Here is a 25,318-nt window from a genome sequence, read left to right as displayed (position 1 = left end):
AGTTGGAGGACTGGCATGCAAATTCCAGCATTCGTCGCCGATGAACATACTGCTACGAGGCCTATACGCAGCAATGTTTTGCTGTACGGTTGTTGACACACAGTTGGTAGCCTTTTGATTCATGTGGGTGGTCAGTCGGTCAAAGCAGCACGTCTAATCCCCCTTACACACTCCGCAGCCCTCCTTCACCAATGGTCTCTGTAACCTGTGGTACATCGCAGTTGCCTAGGTGCCTGTTTTGGACAGCGCCATATTGCCACGCACTTTATACTTCAGCCACGGTGGCACGTGTGCAGTTCAAAAACTAAACCGTTTCGGAAATTCTTTCACCCTTCGCTCGGAAGCCCATGATCATGCCCTTTTCGACGTCAAATAAATCGCTCTGTTCATGCATTACGATGACGACTGCACTGTTTCCTGCGTCCCTCACACGCTTTATATACCCTCCACTGCTAGTGCTGCCACCTTCCGCCTCTGAGTGGTTATTGCCCGTTGTCCTCGACCATAGGCGGTGGTCATATTAATGTTACAGGACAGTGTGTATCTGCGGATTTGCGTACACCCAAAAATTTGAAACTTCCTGGCAGATTAAAACTGTGTGCGGGACCGAGACTCGAACTCGGGACCTTTGCCTTTCGCGGGCAAGTGCTCTACCAACTGAGTTATTCAAGCACGACTGACGCCCCGTCTTCACAGCTTTACTTCTGCCAGTAACTCGTCTCCTACCTTCCAAACTTTACAGAAGCTCCCCTGCGAACCTTGCAGAACTAGCACTACTGGAAGAAAGGCAAAGGTCCCGAGTTCGAGTTTCGGTCCGGCACATAGTTTTAATCTGCCAGGAAGTTTCATATCAGCGCACACTGCGCTGTAGAGTGAAAATTTCATTCTACACCCAAAAATTTGTTTACTGGTTTCGTACATAATATGTAGGGTGAACATGAAAGCTTTCCCTGATTACAAAAATTTATTTCTAAGGAACTATGCTGGATACAACTTCGCGGTGTCTTGCAAATGGTAGCTTAAGATGGCAACTTCGTGGGTTAAGTTAACGTTTGCAGCAAATCGCGCAGCCGCCGTATCTAGGATAGGTCCTCAGAAAAAAAATTTTGTAATCAGGGAAAGACCTTATGGTCACCCCGTATATTTTATTTTTATAGCATTACGAATAGTCAAAAAGTACATCAGTAGTCAAAAAATGAGAAAAAATAAAAAAGTCAGCACCCTACGTGCTCGGGGTACCACTGAGAATCGCATTGTAATTTTTTACACACAGTGCGCTAATGAGGTTATTTTTTCATGTTTTTACTCTAATTACGTACTTCTTGAACATGAACGCACAGTTGAAAACTAGTGATGAATAAATTTGGTCGTCAACGCAACTATAACGAAAGTAAGCGGTGAAATTCGTGTTCTCCCTTATACGAGAGATTTAGAAGAGACCATCTCTCAATAACACTTTTGCGTTTTCAGTAACATGGCACCATCAGCAAATGATAAATCTTAATCTCCTTTCGTCTGTAGATAAAAGATTATCAATATGCGCGAGCAGTGTAAGGTATAGAAGGTATCGTCGATGAACTGTTCCTCTGTAATAACTGCATACAATGGCCATTCCCAGGGCAGATGCAAATTAGAAATTTAAATGTTTCTTTCAGACTACAATAGTGAAGCTATAATCACAGTTCATAACATATTTCTTCAAAAAGTGGGGACACATTACCGATTTCAAAGAACTACGTCTTCATTTTCAAATGTTAAAGATTAGTTTGAGAATATACACTGTGATCAAAAGTATCAGGACACCTGGCTGAAAATGACTTAAAAGTTCGTGGCGCCCTCCATCGGTAACGCTGGAATTCAGTATGGTGTCCGCCCACCCTTAGCCTTGATGACAGCTTCCACTCTCGCAGGCATACTTTTAGTCAGGTGCTGGAAGGTTTCTCGGGAAATGGCAGCCCATTCTTCACGGAGTGCTGCACTGAGGAGAGGTATCGATGTCGGTCGGTGAGGCCTGCCATCCCAAAGCTGTTCTATACGATTCAGGTCAGAACTCTGTGCAGGCCAGTCCATTGCAAGGATATTATTTTCGTGTAACCACTCCGCCACACGGCGTGCATTACGCCATCCTCAAATTGCCCTTGAACAATGGGAAGCAAGAACGTGCTTAAAACACCAATGTAAGCGTGTGCGGCAAAACAAGGGTTGCGAGCCCCCTCCATGAAAAGCACGACCACACCAAAACACCACCGCCTCCGAATTTTACTGTTGGCACTGCACACGCTGGCAGATGACGTTCACCGGGCATTCGCCGTACCCACACACTGCCATCGGATCGCCACATTGTGTACCGTGATTCGTCGCTCGGCACAACGTTTTTCCACTGTTCAATCGTCCAGTATGGGAAGGAAGTTTATATGTAAAACATTCTCGGTATTCTTGCAGCGTCAGTTCTGGATAAAATCTCGAGCTTTCGACGATTACCTCCATCGTCAGGAGGTGACTGTCATCACTGCTGCTGTGGTAGCCTTATTTATAACCCGTGGACGGCTTCTGATTGGTCGGCGATTACGTACTGCTGTCGCAGACGGTGTCATTGTGTGCGCCGGTGGCGCCACCGCTTCCGTTTGAAGGTAAACCTTGGAAGGAACGCCTCTGCTGCCTCTCTGCATCAAGCGCTCGTTTCCCCGCACAGCTCAGATTGTATCCGCTATCACGGTTAAAGTTATTTTGGCTTATTTTTATTTTAACAGCCTCCTTAATGACAGAATCCCAGTACGTGGAGGCATGGGACAGAATTTTTGTTTCATCGAACAAAGTTTTATGTTTGTTCGTGAGGCTGTGCTCCGCAATTGCCGATTTCTCCAGCTCTCTATTTTTAATATGGCGTTGGTTTTCTGCACAGTGGTCGGAAACGGTACGAATCGTCTGACCTATACAGGGTGTTACAAAAAGGTACCACCAAACTTTCAGGAAACATTCCTCACACACAAATAAAGAAAAGATGTTATGTGGACATGTGTCCGGAAACGCTTAATTTCCATGTTAGAGCTCATTTTAGTTTCTTCCACCTACGCTCAATGGAGCACGTTATCATGATTTCATACCTGTGCTGCTAGAACATGTGCCTTTACAAGTACGACACAACATGTGGCTCGTGCACGATGGAGCTCCTGCACATTTGAGTCGAAGTGTTCGTGCGCTTCTCAACAACAGATTCGGTGACCGATGGATTGATAGAGGCGGACCAATTCCGTGGCCTCCACGCTCACCTGACCTCAACCCCCTTGACTTTCATTTATGGGGGCATTTGAAAGCTCTTGTCTACGCAACCCCAGTACCAAATGTAGAGACTCTTCGTGCTCGTATTGTGGACGGCTGTGATACAATACGCCATTCTCCAGGGCTGCATCAGCGCATCAGGGAATCCATGCGACGGAGGGGGGATGCATGTATCCTCGCTAACGGAGGACATTTTGAACACTTCCTGTAACAAAGTGTTTGAAGTCTCGCTGGTACGTTCTGTTGCTGTGTGTTTCCATTCCATGGTTGATGTGATTTGAAGAGAAGTAATAAAATGAGCTCTACCATGGAAAGTAAGCGTTTCCGGACACATGTCCACATAACATATTTTCTTTCTTTGTGTGTGAGGAATGTTTCCTGAAAGTTTGGCAGTACCTTTTTGTAACACCCTGTAGAATTACTTTCTCACTCACAGGGTATATTATAAACTCTAGGGACCCTAGGCCGAGATTGTCTTTAACAGAGCGCATGATCTCCTTAATTTTCTTAGGACGACGACAAATCGGTCTTATACCTCGTCTACGCAGGACTCTTCCTATTTTGCTGGAAATCGCGCCAGAAAAAGGAAGAACCGCAATCGGTGTTTCATCCTGTGAGTGTGCAGCATTTTCACGTTTCCTTTTTTTTTAAGAACGCTCCTTCATATCGCGTGCACCATAGACATTCTTTCGGAACGCTTACTTCAGATGGTTAATCTCGTACCTTAAGTGGTCCTCGTCAGAAACAGTTTTTGCTATAGAGGGTGTCCCAGCTATCTTGCCCACCCAAAATATCTCTGGAACAATAACAGCTATTGGAAAACGACTTTCGCCGGTATCAATGTAGGGCTTGGGCCCATGAATGTACATATTTGGAAACATTCTAAAACGAAAGCATATGTGTTTTTTAAAACAAACTTATGTTTTTTTAAATGGACCTCCTATATTTTTTCTTCAGCAATCCATAGCATGACGAAGCACATACACAATGGCGTTGATTGCATCTCAATATTCCCATTACATCCCGAGATATTAAGACGCGAAGTTGACGCTTGAAACACCCGACATGCGCTGCTAGCGCACGTCCTGAGGCTCAGGCGTGAACCCCATGCTGCCCGTAATCGCGATGTGATTGACATGTGTAATCACACCTCCATACTTATCAAGAGGTCCGAAACAACGGTGAAACTTTTAGTCCACTTGCTCGTTTCACTAAAACCATCAACATGAATTTTACTATTACGAGTGAATGATTAACTGTCACTTGCGCTAGATCTACAGTAAAGTAAAGTTTTAGCGTTGAACGGCATTACCGTTTTAGTAACGGATTAACGATAAGCGAAGTTAACTTTATGACTAACGTTGCGGTACACAGGTATGTTACAGAACCGCATCACCCCTAGCCTATGGGATAAATACCTGCTGGAATGTACGACGTTAATGTAGGATGGCAGCAGACCGTATTATTCGTTTCGGACCTCTTGATAAGTATGGAAGTGTGATTACGCATGTCAATCACATCGCGTTTACGGGCAGCATGGGGTTCACGCCTGAGCCTCAGGACGTGCGCTAGCAGCGCATGTCTGGTGTTTCAAGCGTCAACTTCGCGTCTCAATATCTCGGGATGTAATGGGAATATTGCGATTCAATCAACGCCATTGTGTATGTGCTTCGTCATGCTATGGATTGCTGAAGAAAAAACATAGGAGGTCCATTTAAATAAAGGTAAGTTTGTGTCAAAAAACACATATGCTTTCGTTTTAGAATGTTTCCAAATATGTACATTCATGGGCCCCAGCCCTACATTGATACCGGCGAAAGTCGTTTTCCAATAGCTGTTATTGTTCCAGAGATATTTTGGGTGGACAAGATAGCTGGGACACCTTGTATATACTAACGTGTTCGAAACTGCTCTCTTCTGAGCAGGACGATGGAAACTCGGTGCATTCTGGTATAAATCGGTATGCGTCGGCTTAGGGAGTACAGAATGGCCAAGACGCACCTTGTATGGAGATACAGACAGAGATTGCCGCAGATTGGCTGAGCAGGCAGGCGCCGGGCCTGTTTCTTGCACAACGCGGAGCAGACGGCCAGTCCGGGGGTGACCACGAAGCGGGGGTCCGGTCGGCGCAGCGCGGATGCGCTTCGTTAGCGAGCGGCCGTCACGCGCCGGCGGGGCCGCGGGCTGCGATTGGCCCATCCGCTGCCGCCGTCCACCGCCCTAATTGCGCCCACCCCCGCGCTCATTAGCCGTCGTCAATTTGGCGCCGTCTGCGCATGCGCGGCGCAGCGCCTCAACCTGCCGGCGCGACCCTGAATCTGCCCTGCGCGTCCCGGCGTGCTCTGCTGGTGCAGCGATAACTTCCAGTACTTTCAACATTGCAGCGCAGTCAGCAATAGTGATGATCTGATACAGGGGTTTCCAAACTACGGCCCGCGGGCCGAAACCGGCCCGCGTTACCTGGCCGGACATCCCTGGTATCTACATCTACATCTACACTCCGCGAGCCACCTTACGGTGTGTGGCGGAGGGTACTTATTGTACCACTATCTGATCCCCCCTTCCCTGTTCCATTCACGAATTGTGCGTGGGAAGAACGACTGCTTGTAAGTTTCCGTATTTGCTCTAATTTCTCGGATCTTTTCGTTGTGATCATTACGCGAGATATATGTGGGCGGTAGTAATATGTTGCCCATCTCTTCCCGGAATGTGCTCTCTCGTAATTTCGATAATAAACCTCTCCGTATTGCGTAACGCCTTTCTTGAAGTGTCCGCCACTGGAGCTTGTTCAGCATCTCCGTAACGCTCTCGCGCTGACTAAATGTCCCCATGACGAATCGCGCTGCTTTTCGCTGGATCATGTCTATCTCTTCTATTAATCCAACCTGGTAAGGGTCCCATACTGTTGAGCAATACTCAAGAATCGGACGAACAAGCGTTTTGTAAGCTACTTCTTTCGTCGATGAGTCACATTTTCTTAGAATTCTTCCTATGAATCTCAACCTGGCGCCTGCTTTTCCCACTATTTGTTTTATGTGATCATTCCACTTCAGATCGCTCCGGATAGTAACTCCTAAGTATTTTACGGTCGTTACCGCTTCCAATGATTTACCACCTATGGCATAATCGTACTGGAATGGATTTCTGCCCCTATGTATGCGCATTATATTACATTTATCTACGTTTAGGGAAAGCTGCCAGCTGTCGCACCATGCATTAATCCTCTGCAGGTCCTCCTGGAGTACGTACGAGTCTTCTGATGTTGCTACTTTCTTGTAGACAACCGTGTCATCTGCAAATAGCCTCACGGAGCTACCGATGTTGTCAACTAAGTCATTTATGTATATTGTAAACAATAAAGGTCCTATCACGCTTCCCTGCGGTACTCCCGAAATTACCTCTACATCTGCAGATTTTGAACCGTTAAGAATGACATGTTGTGTTCTTTCTTCTAGGAAATCCTGAATCCAATCACAAACCTGGTCCGATATTCCGTAAGCTCGTATTTTTTTCACTAAACGTAAGTGCGGAACCGTATCAAATGCCTTCCTGAAGTCCAGGAATACGGCATCAATCTGCTCGCCAGTGTCTACGGCACTGTGAATTTCTTGGGCAAATAGGGCGAGCTGAGTTTCACATGATCTCTGTTTGCGGAATCCATGTTGGTTATGATGAAGGAGATTTGTATTATCTAAGAACGTCATAACACGAGAACACAAAACATGTTCCATTATTCTACAACAGATTGACGTAAGCGAAATAGGCCTATAATTATTCGCATCTGATTTATGACCCTTCTTGAAAATGGGAACGACCTGCGCTTTCTTCCAGTCGCTAGGTACTTTACGTTCTTCCAGCGATTTACGATAAATTTCTGATAGAAAGGGGGCAAGTTCTTTAGCATAATCACTGTAGAATCTTAAGGGTATCTCGTCTGGTCCGGATGCTTTTCCGCTACTAAGTGATAGCAGTTGTTTTTCAATTCCGATATCGTTTATTTCAATATTTTCCATTTTGGCGTCCGTGCGACGGCTGAAGTCAGGGACCGTGTTACGATTTTCCGCAGTGAAACAGTTTCGGAACACTGAATTCAGTTCCGGCCCGCCAAATATTTGATGGGGTACCTACACTGCAAACAACTGAGTTTAGAGGCCTATCCCGACCAATACACCGCGACATTGTCGGAGTTCTATCTTTACAAAGCGGAAGTTAGATACTCTTCAATATTGAGCCATTCGTACCTGTCTTGGAGCCATGCGATCGACGCCCACCAACGCCCTTTTAATAGAGGCAGGGGGGGTGCCCTTGAGCATTAGGCGCCAAATGTTATCGGAGAAATTCTACATTCAAGGCATGGCCATTATGGACAGTTCCGTCTATCAAAGTTGTGGTGTCACCGCCAGACACCACACTTGCTAGGTGGTAGCCTTTAAATCGGCCGCGGTCCGCTAGTATACGTCGGACCCGCGTGTCGCCACTATCAGTGGTTGCAGACCGAGCGCCGCCACACGGCAGGTCTAGTCTAGAGAGACGCCCTAGCACTCGCCCCAGTTGTACAGCCGACTTTGCTAGCGATGGTTAACTGACAAATTACGCTCTCATTTGCCGAGACGATAGTTAGCATAGCCTTCAGCTACGTCATTTGCTACGACCTAGCAAGGCGCCATTATCATTTGCTATTTATCTTGTGATGCATGTACCGTCAGACCGATGTTCACCAATTATGGATTAAAGTTATGTATTCCAGAAGCTACGTGCTATTTTTGCTAGTTTCTATTCCTCTAACTGTTCCAGACCTCACGCCAGCCTGCGTGAGCTTAAACGCGTGCCTTTCGGCTTCCTCTCATAGTGGCTTGGCTGTATTGCCAAGTCACAACAAAAGTAGACACTGCATTTATCGACTGTGGATTGCATCCCACAGAAGGAATAAAGTGCCAGCCGTTTGTGCCAGCTTTGACACTTGGTCACCTGTCATACATTCTATACGGCGTTCAGCGCATCTACCTGTTTTTCAATATGATCTTCAAACACTCTGCTCTCAGATCCCAGTCCATTACTTAAGCACCACCTGGCTGGACAGTACTAATGTCAACGTTGGATTCAATCGTCTCGTTCAAGCACAATGGCCGGGTTTTCTCTGTGTATATACCGATGGCTCCAAAATTCCGCAAGAAGAGTGTACAGGATGCGCTTTTTTCTGCCCGCAAAACCTTCAAACTGCCTACGAGCACTTCTGTTTTTACGGCGGCGACAGTGCCAGTTTTGGAAGCACTTAAGTTTGTCTCTAGCACTTCCTTCCCGAAGATATTGATAGTATCTGACTCGCAAAGCGTTCTTAAAGACATTCAGTACAGTCGATGGAACAAAAGAACCAGCACTTATATCTCGTATGTGATATCTGAATATATTCGCAGCACATGCACGGGCCGGACGATCCATTTGTTGTGGGTACCTTCCCACTCTGGTGTCCTCCATAATGATGAAGTTGATGCATTAGCCAAACAAGCGGCAACCTTAGGCACCGTCCTGGGTCTGCACCTTCCTTATACAGACTACTTACGTGAAGTCAAGGATCACGCAAGACAACAATGGCAGGAAATGTGCAACGTTTCTCAACAGACAAAAGGCGGTTATTATGCAGTGCTCCAACCTCGGATTCCTTCACAGCCGTGGTTCATGTGGACCCATCTGGACCGATCCACGATTTCTACCATCATAAGACTCCGCTTCAATCATGCCTCTTTCCCACAACATCTACATCGGATCAACGTTTACAGTTCACCAGCATGTGAGTGTGATCCTGAGTCGGAAGGTGATGTCAACCACATCTTATTTATGTGCCCCAAATTTGACCGTGAACGGTTGGTCTTTCTGAAGACATTGCTGAGTATGGGCTACCATCTTCCTCAATCAGCTTCTTCTCTTTTGTGTACTAAAGACGTCCGTCTATATAAAGTGATAGTTGACTTCATCAAGAGTACTGGTTACAATCTGTAGGTTTTAATGGTGTACGTAAATTATAAATATGTCTTGCTGATGAAGATATTTCAGAATTGGTGTGAATTGTAAGCCATGACACTTTTATTTATTTTCCAATTCAATTCAATTTTTAAAACATTATGTACAAAACTGTACCAGTTAAGCTTTTTATTCTTGTAAATATGCATTTCTGTATTTGTTTATTCAGTTATATGTACGTTGTCACTATGTGTTGCCGATGGCTAAATTGGGTACAGACTCAAAGGCAAAAACAAAACAAAAAAAAAAACAAAAAACCGATAGACCATTTTCCGTGCGATAGTGAAAAAAAGAAAGGAACGGTTGACAGACTAGTTTGGCGAAAACATTAAAGTAAAAAAATTGTTTGCATTTTATTCTACTCACGAGTCTGGTGCAAGTCTTTCAAATGGACGCCACTTCGGCGACTACCCTTAGTAATCAATCATTATGGAAGATGCTTCTTAAGCGAGCTTTCACTTTCTTTTGATTACGTTGTAAAATACACATAGCAAGAAGGAAATTTAAAGAAAATACAATACCTGGTGTACATAATGATATTGGATATTTTAGTTGTAACTGATGCAGAAAATAACTGTAATTAATTTATATCTTAAAAACCGACAGTGTAACTGGAAAATAAAATTGTGCTATTTAATACTAATAAAACTAGAGTAGCTGCCTAAACAAAATGCAATGAATTTATTTATAAGGTACATTAATTACTAAATTAAATACTCACAATTACACTGTAGTTCCACTAAAAGATACAGTGAAAATATTCAAGTCGTGCTATACGTATTTCGATTTTCAGATTTTCCTTGTCTATTCGAATTCAAACTTTGAATTGTCCCACACTTCGTCGTCTCACCTACTAGTACAGCGCATGAAAACACTAAAAAAAACTCGTGAGACACTCGCAACATAGACACAATGATCCAACAGAACTATCAAATATATGCTCTGGCTCTGCTACTCGCTACAAGACTACATAACTAAACTTATTGTTGTGCCGCTTGAAATGACAATGCGTTGACATACTCTACCTCTGTTACGTCTCGCAGTAATAGTGTTGCTAACAATAATTTTGAGATTTCGTTAACTTTGCAGGACGCTTTCGTGAAGATATGCAGTGACATACTTTTTTTCAGTGAAACTCGCCAGAATAAAAGACGCCAGAATTTCGGTCAGGTACGACCACCAATCAAAATTAGGTAATTAAATAAAAATCGTAGTTCGTTTCAGTGCTAGCCATTCCCACAACCTCAGATTTTTGCGATTTCATCTTTCCTTTAGCCTTACATTACGGTGATCGTGGAGTGCTAGGGTTCTTTAATCCCACTAGGTGGATCTTGGCCCTTATGACTTCGTGGAGGAGTCAATGTGGCCCGTGGACTAAAAAGTTTGGAGACCCGTGGTCTAATATATAAGAAACTGTCAGCCTCGACTGAGGTAGGGAGGCCAACCTTTGCATAGGTTTCGGCCCAAGTAATTGAGCCTTCTTCAGAGGCCCACCGCACGGCGTCCATGGTGACGAGGCGCTCGCCGGAGCTTAAGTGAAGTCTTGGTGGTGACTTAGTACCTATGTACCGCATCTTTAAAATGTGAGTACGCCTATTCAGGCTGTTTTAGTTTTGTTTATAGACCATGGCGTCCTAGACATATTATAGAATCAGGTTTATCTTCTGAAGAAGGCTCAATTACTTGGGTTGAGGCCTAGGTGGGGGATGGTTTCATTGCCGCAATTGAGGCTGATACAGGGTGTTTCAAAAATGACAGGTATATTTGAAACGGCAATAAAAACTAAACGAGCAGCGATAGAAATACACCGTTTGTTGCAATATGCTTGGGACAACAGTACATTTTCAGGCAGACAAACTTTCGAAATTACAGTAGTTACAATTTTCAACAACAGATGGCGCTGCGGTCTGGGAAACTCTATAGTACGATATTTTCCACATATCCACCATGCGTAGCAATAATATGGCGTAGTCTCTGAATGAAATTACCCGAAACCTTTGACAACGTGTCTGGCGGAATGGCTTCACATGCAGATGAGATGTACTGCTTCAGCTGTTCAATTGTTTCTGGATTCTGGCGGTACACCTGGTCTTTCAAGTGTCCCCACAGAAAGAAGTCACAGGGGTTCATGTCTGGCGAATAGGGAGGCCAATCCACGCCGCCTCCTGTATGTTTCGGATAGCCCAAAGCCATCACACGATCATCGAAATATTCATTCAGGAAATTAAAGACGTCGGCCGTGCGATGTGGCCGGGCACCATCTTGCATAAACCACGAGGTGTTCGCAGTGTCGTCTAAGGCAGTTTGTACCGCCACAAATTCATGTAGAATGTCCAGATAGCGTGATGCAGTAATCGTTTCGGATCTGAAAAATGGGACAATGATTCCTTTGGAAGAAATGGCGGCCCAGACCAGTACTTTTTGAGGACGCAGGGACGATGGGACTGCAACATGGGGCTTTTCGGTTCCCCATATGCGCCAGTTCTGTTTATTGACGAAGCCGTCCAGGTAAAAATAAGCTTCGTCAGTAAACCAAATGCTGCCCACATGCATATCGCCATCATCAATCCTGTGCACTATATCGTTAGCGAATGTCTCACGTGCAGCAATGGTAGTGGCGCTGAGGGGTTGCCGCGTTTGAATTTTGTACGGATAGAGGTGTAAACTCTGGCGCATGAGACGATACGTGGACGTTGGCGTCATTTGGACCGCAGCTGCAACACGGCGAACGGAAACCCGAGGCCGCTGTCGGATCACCTGCTGCACTAGCTGCGCGTTGCCCTCTGTGGTTGCCGTACGCGGTCGCCCTACCTTTCCAGCACGTTCATCCGTCACGTTCCCAGTCCGTTGAAATATTTCAAACAGATCCTTTATTGTATCGCTTTTCGGTCCTTTGGTTACATTAAACCTCCGTTGAAAACTTCGTCTTGTTGCAACAACACTGTGTTCTAGGCGGTGGAATTCAAACACCAGAAAAATCCTCTGTTCTAAGGAATAAACCATGTTGTCTACAGCACACTTGCACGTTGTGAACAGCACACGCTTACAGCAGAAAGGCGACGTACAGAATGGCGCACCCACAGACTGCGTTGTCTTCTATATCTTTAACATCACTTGCAGCGCCATCTGTTGTTGAAAATTTTAACTACTGTGATTTCGAAAGCTTGTCCGCCTGAAAATGTACTGTTGTCCCAAGTATATTGCAACAAACGGTGTATTTCTATCGCTGCTCGTTTAGTTTTTATTGCCGTTTCAAATATACCGGTCATTTTTGAAACACCCTGTAGTTTCTTATATATCAACGAAAACTCTTTTGGAGCGATACTCTCTCGATTTAATGACGTTTGTTTCTGCGTGAAGAGAACTAGCGGTGATCAGGTAGGTTCTGTTGAAACCTTCCCGTGTCCTCTATACCTCTTTTGTTGTTACGCAATAACAGTCTCCTCTATATCTCTTATGTTACGCAAGCTTCCGTTTTACAATAAACTATGAAACCTTTCCTTAGGATTTCTATCTCTTGCTTAATAATAACAAATGAAATCTTCCCTTTGAAATTTTTTCTCTTACTCAATCTTCGCATACAAATTTAATTGCTGCTTATTAAAAGTGATTTTCTGATTATTTCGACGAAACATAGAATGTGTCGTCGTCGTGGCCCTCTGTCGTTATCTGCAATAACCCAAAACTGTTCCTTACGTTTTTTTACTGTTTCTGGATCGCCATCTGACTGCTACATCGAACTGCGACATGAGTATACTTACTCTGTTTTACTATATCTATTAACTGCTTGTGTGCTTTCATAATAAGTGGCTGTATTTATTACCAAATCTGACGTTATTCTTTAATAGCAAAGCTGACGTTATTCTTTAATTAATTTGACTGAAGTTACGTAATTCATAGTTACTCTTTTTCTTGACAACAATAAAATTTTTGCAAAGTTTTACGTTGATGATTTTTGGGATGGATTATAATCAGTAATGCAATATTGCTGGCAAAAATTAATTATATTCCGAATGAAATTATTGTACAAACGTTCAAATGGGACTTATTTTTTACAATAATCTTACAACCAGCATTGCGCAAACATACCTTCAGTAGTCTTGAGTTTCGCAAAGAAAATAACTTAATAATATTAGTTCCTCTTATGATAATAGTTAGCTGATGTCTCTGTACATCCGTTTATAATCTCTTGTAAATCATAGCTGGTGGCTGGCAGGCACACCGCTCCTCTCAACCTCTCGCTTCAGACCTGCTACCGACTCGCTTCACATCTCGCTTACTACTGATTTCCTACGAACGCTAAAGTGCGGTCTCTCCTGCCAACAATGCTTTCTGGTGCAGACAATCCCTGCTGCTATTACAAAAAGTACCAATGCGCGGAACAGTTATTATGTTCGAGTATAATGACTTTTCTGGAGACTAGAAATCTGCTCTGTAGGAATCAGCATGGGTTTCGAAATAGACGATCGTGCGAAACCCAGCTCGCGCTATTCGTCCACGAGACTCAGAGGGCCATAGACACGGGTTCACAGGTAGATGTCGTGTTTCTTGACTTCCGCAAGGCGTTTGATACAGTTCCCCACAGTCGTTTAATGAACAACATAAGAGCATATGGACTATCAGGCCAATTGTGTGATTGGATTGAAGAGTTCCTAGATAACAGAACGCAGCACGTCATTCTCAATGGAGTGAAGTCTTCCGAAGTAAGGGTGATTTCATCAGGTGTACCGCGGTTCCGGACTGAAGCGCCTAGAACCGCTCGGCCACCCTGGCCGGCTGATAAATGTTATTATGGAAATATCTCCAAAAGAACGCAAAAAGCATGATTAACAAAAACTTTTGATTCCAAAACGCGATTCTGGTAGCTTGTCAGAAGTACAGTCCATTCGGTCAGAAGTACAGTCCTTTTCATGTTTCTACGGCCTCGATTAGCTTGAAAAGCTTAAGAGGGGTTGCAGTTTTTGGACAACACAAAAATTCGATTAAATAAAAGCAATAAAATCTCTGCAGGCCATACAGTCTAAGCGAGCGAAGCAGCGGGCACTAAGCTAGTAAGTTCACAAACCAATTTTAAGAATATGTGGGTAACGCACCTTGTAAGCAAGTTACGTACAATGAGCATGTAAGGCTCAATCTGTTAGTCTAACTCTCCCAATTTAGAACTCTGAAATCTAAACACTCGTATCAATCACACCCGTGTATCAGGCGATGTGCCATCAGCTTTCTCTGCAGTTCCCGATGTTGACTTATCGTCTGACACGAAAAACACGTAAAGAAATAGCCGAAGCATACGCCTGATTGCAGTTTCTAGAAATGCATATACTGATTATAATAGTGACTCAACGAGACTCGTCTCCCTGCTGAAGGCAGATAGTCTGAAACTTCAGGTGTCGTAATGCTGCGGAGGTCACGAATTGCACGTATTATCGTGAAAATAGTGCAATCGTTAAATATTGGCACAGGATTACGAATAAAATTGATAAACTTTGATTCAAGTGGTTATTATTTCATCTAAGCCGCAGTCATTGCTACCAAGTTACGGAATCGTCTATGGATGAAGCATGTGGTGTAAAGGATCACCACAAAAGATAGAACTCAAGATCAGGATTTCGGTAGGCAATAGAAACTACAGGAAATCTTTTACTAGACGAGCGTGTGACGAGTTCGACAGGCCTAGTGTTCGAACTGAATGATGGGAACCCAATTCCGCACCATGCTTGGTGAACTAACCACCAACACCGGACATCGATACATCCGCAACACCAGACAGCGAACACTAAGGTTTGAGCGCCCATAATCCACGTTAAACACCTGCAAATGTTATAGGTTTAACTTTCAAGTTTTCCGATGCGAGCTACATTCTCACCAAAGGTTCTGCAAACACAATCTCAAAATGTCCAACTTAAAAAGTACTCCAATGCAACGTTATAACATTATTCAACCATCACAGAACCGCCGCAGACAGAAAAGAAGATTTAACATGAACATAAACAGTTTCAACTGCAAGAAACATTTATTTTAGTGGTTACCGGTTTCGGTCAGTTACTGACGATCTTCAGACCGCATACCATGTTGGTAGGCTGTGGAGGTGAACGGAGCAGGCACTGCGAACTCCACGAACGTCAAGTGTGTGAACGGAGCAGGCGTTACGAACTCCACTAACGGCAGCTTCAGTTGACGTTCGTGAAGTTCGCAATGCCTGGTCGGTTCACCTCCACCACCTACCAACATGGTACGAGATCTGAAGATGTTTGGTAACTGGTCGAAACCGGTAACCACAAAAATAAGACTGTTTGTGTTCATTTTAAAGTACAAAGAAAAACCTCTGTTCTGCGCGAGAAATGCTGTCAAAAACTGCAGAAAAGAACAGACTAGAGTCTACTCGGACCGTGGCGTTGGAACAGCCAGTTCTCACCGGAACAGGCGGTCGCATTCGCTTCCCATTGGCTGTCTCAGCTGGTCGCCGAAGTGAGATAATCCTTCTGAGTTGGTCAAAGACTGTGATACTTGCAGAAATAGACTGCTCGGTATGGAAACATCTTAACACTGTTACGGTATATTGATAATTTTTACATATGGACCGTCTGACAGCAACTGAATAAAACACAATTTTAGTGCCATACGCGTTTCGCCTTTATTTTCTGCAAGGCATTATCAGTGGCCTGGAATATGTACATATGTTAGCTATTTTATTTACATTTTTGTCGCTGTGCCTATAGGTTATAAACAGTTCTGGTGGTTGGCTGGTTCAAATGGGTCTGAGCACTATGGGACTTAACAGCTATGGTCATCAGTCCCCTAAAACTTAGAACTACTTAAACCTAACTAACCTAAGGACATCACCCAACACCCAGTCATCACGAGGCAGAGAAAATCCCTGACCCGCCGGGAATCGAACCCGGGAACCCGGGCGTGGGAAGCGAGAACGCTACCGCACGACCACGAGCTGCGGTCTCTGGTGGTTGCTATTCCCTATTAAGTAGTAATGTTTTGAACTGTACTTATAGGTTGCGTGGACAATTTCTTACATATTACGCTCCTGTTGCATTTTTGGTGTTGTTCTTCTTCTTATGAACGCCAATTTGCGGTTTTTTCCACATTCCACAGCACTATGCACTGAACGCTTGTTTTAATGCAATGTTTTGGTTTCTGTTGCCGACTGTCAAATGTTTTTGCCAAAGATCGAAACTTATGAGTGTAATTATTAAAGTATCTCTGGTCTGTTCGTGTATGCATTTGTGTGTGTGTGTGTGTGTGTGTGTGTGTGTGTGTGTGTGTGTGTGTGTTTTGGTGCAACAGGAGCGTAATATGTAAGAAATTGTCCACGCAACCTGTAAGTACAGTTCAAAACATTACTACTTAATAGGGAATAGCAACTACCAGAACTGTTTATAACCTATAGGCACAATGACAAAAAATAGCTAACATATGTACATATTCCAGGCCACTGATGATGCCTTGCAGAAAATAAAGGCGAAACGCGTATGGCACTAAAATTGTGTTTTATTCAGTTGCTGTCAGACGGCCCATAAATAAAAATTATCAATATACCGTAATATTACACGCAACTGAGGAAGACAGGACTAAAAAAGTTGAAGATGTCTTAACACTGTATCTGCGATTTAGAGTATGTCGGAAAATAACAGTTCCGAAAGTCGCCATTTAGACACGCAACTTCCACGCTCTTTTCGACTGAGCTAGCCAGGCACGATTCACGACGCACTCTCACAGGTTTACTTCTGCCATTATCTCTGTCCTACTTTCTCATACTTCGCAAAACGTGGCCAGCACACTTACTTCCTGGAAGAAAAGGTGTTTTCGATTTATGAGAAATGGTTTATCCACAGCTTAGGGGAAGAAAGGACTGCCTGCAGTGCTAGTTCCTCTAGTTTTACAAAGGAAATCACCTGAAGGCTGAAAAGTGGTTCAGGGGTAGTGGTAGAAGTGAAGGTCATCAGTTGTGGCTGGTTCTCTGAGTTGGTACAGGGTGTTTCAAAAATGACCGGTATATTTGAAACGACAATAAAAACTAAACGAGCAGCGATAGAAATACACCGTTTGTTGCAATATTCTTGGGACAATAGTACATTTTCAGGCAGACAAATTTTCGAAATTACAGTAGTTACAATTGTCAACAACAGATGGCGCTGCGGTATGGGAAACTCTATAGTACGATATTTTCCACATATCCACCATGCGTAGCAATAATATGGCGTAGTCTCTGAATGAAATTACCCGAAACCTCTGACAACGTGTCTGGCGGAATGGCTTCACATGCAGATGAGATGTACTGCTTCAGCTGTTCAATTGTTTCTGGATTCTGGCGGTACACCTGGTCTTTCAAGTGTCCCCACAGAAAGAAGTCACAGGGGTTCTTGTCTGGCGAATAGGGAGGCCAATCCACGCCGCCTCCTGTATGTTTCGGATAGCCCAAAGCAATCACACGATCATCGAAATATTCATTCAGGAAATTAAACACGTCGGCCGTGCGATGTGGCCGGGCACCATCTTGCATAAACCACGAGGTGTTCGCAGTGTCGTCTAAGGCAGTTTGTACCGCCACAAATTCGCGAAGAATGTCCAGATAGCGTGATGCAGTAATCGTTTCGGATCTGCAAAATGGGCCAATGATTCCTTTGGAAGAAATGGCGGCCCAGACCAGTACTTTCTGAGGATGCAGGGACGATGGGACTGCAACATGGGGCTTTTCGGTTCCCCATATCCGCCAGTTCTGTTTATTGACGAAGCCGTCCAGGTAAAAATAAGCTTCGTCAGTAAACCAAATGCTGCCCACATCCATATCGCCGTCATCAATCCTGTGCACTATATCGTTAGCGAATGTCTCTCGTGCAGCAATGGTAGCGGCGCTGAGGGGTTGCCGCGTTTGAATTTTGTACGGATAGAGGTGTAAACTGTGGCGCATGAGACGATACGTGGACGTTGGCGTCATTTGGACCGCAGCTGCAACACGGCGAACGGAAACCCGAGGCCGCTGTCGGATCACCTGCTGCACTAGCTGTGCGTTGCCCTCTGTGGTTGCCGTACGCGGTCGCCCTACCTTTCCAGCACGTTCATCCGTCACGTTCCCAGTCCGTTGAAATTTTTCAAACAGATCCTTTATTGTATCGCTTTTCGGTCCTTTGGTTACATTAAACCTCCGTTGAAAACTTCGTCTTGTTGCAACAACACTGTGTTCTAGGCGGTGGAATTCCAACACCAGAAAAATCCTCTGTTCTAAGGAATAAGCCATGTTGTCTACAGCACACTTGCACGTTGTGAACAGCACACGCTTACAGCAGAAAGACGACGTACAGAATGGCGCACCCACAAACTGCGTTGTCTTCTATATCTTTCACATCACTTGCAGCGCCATCTGTTGTTGAAAATTGTAACTACTGTAATTTCGAAAGTTTGTCCGCCTGAAAATGTACTGCTGTCCCAAGCATATTGCAACAAACGGTGTATTTCTATCGCTGCTCGTTTAGTTTTTATTGCCGTTTCAAATATACCGGTCATTTTTTGAAACACCCTGTATGAACACCACTGCCCGCAATAGGCAAGAGCCCTGACCTTAAGTCTCGGTCCGGTACACAGTTCTGATCTGCCTAAAAGTGCAGCGCAGAATGAGAGATTCGTCCTGGAAATTGCAATGTGGACCACAATGACAATAATAGTCTTTGGAATGGCAGGCTAACAGGGCTCTTAACAGTTGTACGTGGTACCCCAATATCCTCAGTATAGGACATTGTTTAAGAGACGGGGAACGTCCTTCAGGTTGGACCGTTACTGTAGCACCATTGTCGAAAAAAGGCTTCAGTGTTTCTATGGCTATTCGTTCACCTTGAGCTATCAAAACAGGGACAAAGTTTGCCTAAACATGCAGTAGTTTTCCTGTCTTCAGAATGAGGGGGTCTTTGCCACGGCGTGCTAAGACAGTTTTCCGTGTTGCCGTGATTCGTGGTAGTCGCGAGCACTTACGTTCTCCATTTTTATTTTCGTAGCTGTTGCAAGAGAACCTTCATAAACGAGGAGTGATCTTCTGTTGGTCCCTTAGCGACTGTGCGTATTTATACCAGAGCACAGGTTTCGGGCAGGAGTTACTTCCGCAGTTGAGTTCGCAGTGATCTCTCTTGTGATGTCTCTTCTAACAAAGAATGCATTCTAGAAGTAATTATTGCGTAAAATCACCACGAAAGATGATAATGAGGTAAAAAAAGCAATTCTACAAATGGGCAGAAACTGTTATCAGCGGATACAGAACGGCTTCGCAATATGTGGGTACGTGTACTTCTCTCGTTTTATTGCACTTTTCATCAAAGTGAAGATTTCAGGCTACTCAGTACGTTTACATTAGAAATTCACCCTACTTAAATACAAAAAGTAGAACGCAACATACGGCACGTCAGTGAAAATAGCTTTAAGTCTGCTTAATTATACTGCAATTACTTAATCCAGAAAAAGCAAGTAACTTACCGTTCAATGTCACCGATATAACATTCCTAGTGAATAAGATTTTTTTTTATGACGCCTAACCAAGGATCAAGAACAGTCGGAAACCGCAACAACGGTTAAATACCAACTTCAAACGAGAAGACAGTTGAGAGACCTGAAGTTTAAGAATTGTATGAAAAGATTAAATTATCTTCCCCCGTTTCCACCCACTTACTAGGGTTTCTACACATATGTGATACTGAAAATTAATTACGATATTTGTAAAAAGAAAAGCCAATATATCGGCAGAAAGGCGCCACACTTTCGTCCTACATGCCGCATTTTCATATCAAGGCAATACGAGGAAATTCATTACCTTCATTGTGCACAGAATGTTCACTTTTTACTTACTGTTCCACTTAACTGGCAAGTACTTCGAGACAGACTACAGCAGTGACGTGGATCGTGAGCTCGTATTTGGCGTTGGGTAGTTTCTCTAGAGGTCAGTGAGGATGCTTTATCATTACTCTCCCGAACTCCTGAGCATCTAAGCCGGCCGCGGTGGCCGAACGGTTCTAGGCGCTTCAGTCCAGAACCACGCGACTGATACGGTCGCAGGTTCGAATCCTACTTCGGGCATGGATGTGTGTGATGTCCTTAGGTTAGTTAGGTTTAAGTAGTTCTAAGTTCTAGGGGACTGATGACCTCAGAAGTTAAGCCCCATAGTGCTCAGAGCCATTTGGTCCATTTTGAGCGTGAGCATCTACGCAAATGATGTGGGCTTTCAACGTTTAACACCAAACAGAAGGCAGAATTCGCTGCGGAAAAGAGAGTATCACAAGAATAGTCATTTGCCATTTAGCCAATTAAAGAAAAGGGCCTCTCTGGATTATCTTCTTAACATCGGAAATGTTTTAGAACTAGTTCGGTGCCACTATGATACATTGTGCTCATCTTGGGAACAACTCAAAAAACTGGCTGAATATTTGTTATTACGATTCAAATCATGTAAGATACATTTAATGAATAACACTCCGAATATATTGAATTTTGAAATCCGATGTGATGTTTATAAAAATATATGTAAAGACCACGAAAACCGTTCTGAATGACAAATGATTATTACAATGAAATGAATACCCTTAGCTGCACACAGGCGTTGATATAAGTCAACGAGGACAGTTGAAAATGTGTTCCCCGACCGGGACTCGAACCCGGGATCTCCTGCTTACATGCCAGGCGCTCTATCCATTTTTTCCCCAAATATAGAATCGTTGCGTTTGGTCCCGTGTGTGTGTGTGTGTGTGTGTGTGTGTGTGTGTGTGTGTGTGTGTGTGTGTGTGTGTGTGCGCGCAGAAATGATTATCACATCGTGCGTTAGAGCATCAGTGATTGCTACAAACCAACAATTAACAGAGGAAAGAATTTATGTTTCGCAATTTTACGTCTGTACAGAATCTGGATCGTAGCCACACACCGAATTTTAATCTGTCGGCTGTGCTCTGTCTGCCTTAGATTTAACTGTCGGAGTGACACGAGAGAGTCAGTTTGGATCAAAAATTCGTGAACAAGTAACGTAAAAAAATTTATATTTGTCTAGAGAGTTTAACATCATTTGCAAAGGTGGAAAAACTTCCACATTTGTAGTTTCAATACGTATTATTTGGCATATGAAGGTCTACATCTACATCGATATTCTGCAAATCAGACTTAAGTGCCTGGGCGAGGGTTCATCAACCGCCTTCACAATAATCCTGTATTATTCCAGTCTCGAAGAGCGTGCGGGAGAAACGAACACCAATATCTTTCCGCGCGACCTCTGACTTCCCTTATTTTATTATAATGATCGTTTCTCCCTATGTAGGTCGGCGTCAACAAAATATTTTCGCATTCGGAGGAGAAAGCTGCTGACTGAAATTTCGTGAGGAGATTCCGCCGCAACGAAAAACGCCTTCGTTTTAGCGGTGTCCACCCCAAATCCTGTTATGTCAGTGACACTCTCTCCACTATTTCTCGGTCATGTAAGATGTGCTGCTCTTCTTTCAACTTTCCCGATGTGCTCCGTTAATCCTATCTGGTAAGGATCCCACACCGCGCAGCAGTAGACGGACAAGCGTAGTGTAGGCAACCTCTTGATCAGATCTGTTGCATCCTCTAAGTGTTCTGTCAATAAAACGCAATCTTTGGTTCGCCTTGTCCACAACATTTTCTGTGAGATCTTTCCAATTTAAGTGGTTCGAAATTTTAATTCCCAGGTATTTAGTTGAATTTACAGCCCGTAGATTTGATTGATGTATCTTGTAACCAAAGCTTAACAACGGATTCCTTTTGGCACTCACGTGGATGATCTCACACTTTTCCATATTTAGCATCAATTGCCCATTTTCGCACCATACACACATATTTTTCTAAATCGTTTCGCAGATTGTTTTGATCTTCTGATGACTCTACTAGACGATAAACGACAGCATCCATTGCAAACAAGTTGATGAACTGAATCATACGTAATATTATCTTGGAACTCTTCCATTTGGTCCGTGTTTGCATAGAAAAACAGTAATATCAGAAATTGAGTCCGGCTTGATGGAAAACACCTTGTTATTCGTTTATTTCTTTATTATCCCAAACTAGTTTCAGCGACAAATATCAGCATCAGCAGTGTTTTTTTTTAAATCTAAAACATGCAGAAAATGGCATGGTTGTACAAACACAATAAAACATTATTACAGTTTTACAATTCGTCTTTTGAAATATAGTTTTCTATTGATACTTTCATACTACCTTATTTATTGTATGTTACGGCATGTTTTAAGCAATTATTGGAGCTGTTTGCGACATATTTTGTGTGCTCTTTCTTTTTCTGCTGCCGTCTTTTTACTTAGAAACATCATGTCATCTGCAACCATGTGAGCGGCTGTTAGTAAACAAATACTCAAAGGTGAACTTCGTATGTCAGCAGTATATACTTAGGGTTGTGGTAGTGTTGTGGAAACCAGTGATTTGGTGCCGGCCGGAGTGGCCGAGCGGTTCTAGGCGCTACGGTCTGGAACCGTGGGACCGCTACGGCCGCAGGTTCGAATCCTGTTTCGGGCATTGATGTGTGTGATGTCCTTAGCTTAGTTAGGTTTAAGTAGTTCAAAGTTGTATGGGACTGACGACCTCAGAAGTTAAGTCCTATAGTACTCAGAGCCAGTTATTTGGTGTGTACAGAGCTGTTGCTTAGCTCTTCGTGTACTCACGTTCGTTGGATGGTATGTGGCTGCTTCTATACACAGAAAAACAAAAGTTTTGCACTTTGTTTCTGATCCAGAATATTACGCCATCATGCTGGATCAGAAACAAAGTGAAAAACTTTTGTTTTTCTGTGTATAAAAGCAGCCACATACCATCCAACGAACGTGAGTACACGAAGAGCTAAGCAACAGCTCTGTACACACCAAATAACTGGCTCTGAGCACTATAGGACTTCTGAGGTCATCAGTCCCCTAGAACTTAGAACTACTTAAACCCAACTAACCTAAGGACATCACACACATCCATACCCGAGGCAGGATTCGAACCTGGGACCGTAGCAGTCGCGCGGTTTCAGACCGTAGCGCCTAGAACCGCTCGGCCACTCCGGCCGGCACCAAATCACTGGTTTCCACAACACTACCACAACCCCAAGTATGTACTACTGACATACGAAGTTCACCTTTTAGTATTTGCTTACTAACAGCCGCTCACATGGTTGCAGATGACATGATGTTCGCTAAGTAAAAAGATGGCAACAGAAAAAAAGGGCACAGAAAATATGTCGCAAACAGCGTCAATAATTGCATAAAACATGCTGTAACATACAATAAATAAAGCAGTATGAAAGTACCAATAGAAAAGTATATTTCAAAAGACGAATTGTAAAAATGTAATAATGTTTTACTGTGTTTGTATAACCATGCCATTTTCTGCATGTTTTAGATTTAAAAAAAAAAAGCACTGATGACGGTGATATTTGTAGCTGAAACTAGTTTGGGATAATAAAGAAATAAACGAATAACATGGTGTTTTGCATCAAGCCGGACTCAATTTCTGATATTACTGTGAATCATACGTAGCGTCTAAAAACGTCAACAAAACCACAGAAAATTCCGTTACACTACCGAAACGTGTCAACAAAGACAGGAAAATAACATGTCACGATTGGAGACGTCGCATAACTGAGGAAATTTTCCTAATGTACATACAATTAGGTCAGTGACAGCTGTCGATGATATATCTGTTAGTAATGTAAACAACAGCGGAATGGTTAACTGAGCCTCGCCCCTGCAGAACAGAGATACCGAGTGTTAATCTGCATCGCCTCGCTCGTTGTACAGAAGGCGTGCGTCCGGAAAGCTTGCTGCTGCTGGGCGGAGCGGCGCTCGGTAATTCCCTCAGGGGTGATTAAGGCGCGTTAAACGCGGCTCCAATATTATTCGTAAAGCGATTTCAGCTCTCGGCTGGAAGCTGCGGAAATGATCAATTAACGGATCAGCTGGCGGTGGAGGACTGGCGGTTAATTGAAGTGGAGCGTGGCGGAACGCTAAGCGGCCGTTATTTAGCGGCCTGGGTAGACGGTGTTCCGAGTTGTGAGTGACTGAGTGCGGTCCCGTGCTCACGTCGCTCTTAATGGCGCGCCACTTTGCCCACCACGGCCGCCGCTCTGTTTACGTCCTGCTGATGCCCTCACTGCGGCCTCCAGGCGAGAACAAGAGGTCGGATGACGTGATCCCACCAACGCCAGAGAGAATATGTGCGCTTTCTCTCTCTCTCTCTCTCTCTCTCTCTCTCTCTCTCTCTCTCTCCCTCTACACTTTATGTCCTCTCTCTCTCTCTCTCTCTCTCTCTCTCTCTCTCTCTCTCTCTCTCTCTCTCTCTCCCTCTCCCTTACATGTTTCCTCCCCCCCTCCCCCCCCCCCCACTAGCACTTTATACACCTTATAGAACTACTGTAGGTGTGGTTTATGGGATTCCTCAGGTAAACTTCATAGGATATTTCATGTTCGTGCTTCAGTTTAATGACCTGGCATACAGACTAGTCGTAACTTCAGAGATTCCAAAATTTCCACAGTTGTCTCAAAGCATCATCCAATAGCAAAATTTCTCTCTGCCACAGATTTTTAACAGAGCACCAAGAGAACCAAGTACGTACACTCCTCTTTCATTAAACGTAACTTTTTTTTCATTTCGATTTTTCTAAAATGGTTCAAATGGTTCACGTGGCTCTGAGCACTATGGGACTCAACATCTTAGGTCATAAGTCCCCTAGAACTTAGAACTACTTAAACCTAACTAACCTAAGGACATCACACACACCCATGCCCGAGGCAGGATTCGAACCTGCGACCGTAGCAGCCTCGCGGTTCCGGACTGCAGCGCCAGGACCGCACGGCCACCGCGGTCGGCTCGATTTTTCTACTTGAATGTCTAATGTTCTTCTACAAGTGAAGATATATCAGAAGACATACGAGGTGTGGCTAGAAAAAAACCGGACTAGTACTGGTGAAACAATAAAACGAATGTAATAGGGCTGAAAGTCGCGGGGCCTGTCACGTGACTCTCGCTCCGCCTA

This window comes from Schistocerca americana, chromosome 3 (assembly GCF_021461395.2).
Source record: "Schistocerca americana isolate TAMUIC-IGC-003095 chromosome 3, iqSchAmer2.1, whole genome shotgun sequence".
Taxonomy (NCBI): Eukaryota; Metazoa; Arthropoda; class Insecta; order Orthoptera; family Acrididae; genus Schistocerca; species Schistocerca americana.
This window is presented reverse-complemented; position numbering follows the sequence as displayed.